General features: G+C 37.4%; 1 pseudogene; it reads left to right on the forward strand.

The window, feature by feature from the left end:
• Positions 1-1,408, forward strand: part of LOC102843881 — a 113,538-nt pseudogene extending 112,130 nt beyond the window's left edge.
• The last annotated feature ends 1,012 nt before the right edge of the window (positions 1,409-2,420 follow it).

The following is a 2,420-nucleotide window of genomic DNA, read 5'->3' on the forward strand; positions in this document are numbered from 1 at the left end:
AAAATCTAGGTTGTCTGCATAGTTTAAAAGACCATTTCTAGATATATCTTGAGATACAATGTTATGTGCAATAGAATAATATGCGTACACATGCAAGGAAGATCTCTTTATATCACTATCATTCAAACATATGCATCAACAACTGGAGCCAAAAAAGAGGAAATAGAAGAATATAGACCAAATACAAGTATTTTAAATGACAATCCTAGTTTTGTCACTTGAGCAAAATTATTCAGTAGCCCTGAGTTTTTGTTCTTTGCATTCCATAAATTAATTTCTCCACAAAGACGTTGTCTATCATAATACTTAACAGCTAGATATATCAGAATTCAGTCATAGTTTCATTTCACACTGTGATTTGGACAAGTTACTATTTTTTTCTCTTCATCTATTCAATGGAGGTAGAAATAACGTACATATATGGTACTTATCTCATTTTCTGCAGCATTAAGGAGTAACAAATATTGATATTACATGTATCCATTCTAAGGTCTGTACTGTTTCATATTCTAGCATTATGGCATCTAAGACAGAGGTCTGTCTTATAAAGCAAGCCATTGTTCAAGTGGCTGTAGGGGTATGCAGACACCGAATCTTCCATGCTAAAGTAATGAAATGGTTGCTAATGACTCAGGAAACATATCTCAGAAACTATTGAGCATTCTTCCTTCCCTGTAAACCAAATAGGTACGGGAGACATTGGGGTGTGTGTATATGTGTGCGTGTCAAATCAGAAATGCTGGGAATGTTCTTAAATCGGAGCTAAGAGTAGACTGTTGTTGATTGCCATCAAGTCGAGCATGACTCGTAGTGACCCTATGAACAAAAGGCCTGAAGCCTTTCTATAACTATCCTCACTTCTCAAGGTTCATAGAGTTTCCACAGTCAAGTTGATTAAGACGTGGATGCCGCTCTTCGCCATCTCCCCAGTTCCTCTGAAGCTGCAGCCTTGAAGGTCGAGCTGTGCAGTTTCAGAGGGTATAAGATCTACCCCGGGCACGGGAGGCGCTACACCAGGACCGACGGGAAGGTGTTCCAGTTTCTTAATGCAAAATGCGAGTCGGCTTTCCATGGCAAATAAATTGGACTGTCCTCTACAGAAGGAAGCACAAGAAGGGCCAGTCGGAAGAAATTAAAAAGAAAAGAACCTGCCGAGCAGTCAAATTCCAAAGGGCCATCACTGGTGCATTCTCTTGCTGATATAATGACCAAGAGGAATCAAAAACCTGAAGTTAGAAAGGCTCAACGAGAACAGGCTATCAGGGCTGCCAAGGAAGCAAAAAAGGCTAAACAAGCATCTAAAAAGACTGCAATGGCTGCTACTAAGGCTCCCACAAAAGCAGCGCCTAAACAAAAAATTGTGAAGCCTGTGAAAGTTTCTGCCACCCAAGTTGGTGGAAAACGCTAAGTAGGCACATAAGGCTTAAATAAAGATACAGTTATAACTCTAAAAATTTAAAAAAAAAAAGAAGTGGATGCTTCCAAAAGAGTAGGCTACTTCTTTATAATTATAGAGCTGGTACACGACTACTGCACTCATGATTTCTGGTTCTTTTCTTAAAATGCTGCAATACTATCAATCACATAAAAAAATACCAGGAGTGAAACTCCAAAACGGTAATCTCTCTCTCTCTATCTCTCTATATATGTATTACTGCCATATATGAACATATATTTGTTGTTATTTTACCCTGTCTAGTCAGAATCGACTCATAGTTGAAGCCTCCAAATGGTTTTCAGAGACAATAAATTGAATGAGAAGAGATTACTCATCCTTCCCTCATGATGAATTCAAACCACATACCTTTGGGATTGCAGCACATCTTCTTACCACTACGACACAAGATTATTATATTATATTATATTATATTAATTATTTTAAATACTATAATATATTGTTTTATAGTATATTATTCTATATTCTTTTTATTCTAGTCTATTCTATTCTGTTCTGTTCTATTCTTACATTATATGTACTCCTCTTTTGTTGAACCCCCACCTTTACCAGAAAGATAGCTTCTTCCATGGATTGACCTTCTCCTAACAACATGTCCAAAGTATGTGAGACCACACTTCAGTCTTCTTGCCTCTAAGGAGCACCCTACTGGCACTTTCTCCAAGACAGACTTGTTTGGATTTTGGCAGCCCATGGGAAAATCAACACTCATCTCCAACATTACAATTCAGAAGCAACAGTTTTTCTTCTGTCATCTTTCTTTATTATTCAACTTTCAGATATGTATGGATTAATTGAAAATATAATGGCTTGAATTGGTTGCTTCTTAGTCTTTAAACTTCTACCATTGCTCTTTGGAAATTTGGAGAAGTTCATGACAGCAGATTTTGCCAATGCAATACTTCTCTTGATTTCTTGACAGCTGGCACTCTGGTGTTGATTGTGGATCCAAGTAAGATGAAAT

This window comes from Elephantulus edwardii, unplaced genomic scaffold (genome assembly GCF_000299155.1).
Source record: "Elephantulus edwardii isolate Elephantulus edwardi_28Jun2011 unplaced genomic scaffold, EleEdw1.0 scaffold00204, whole genome shotgun sequence".
NCBI lineage: Eukaryota > Metazoa > Chordata > Mammalia > Macroscelidea > Macroscelididae > Elephantulus > Elephantulus edwardii.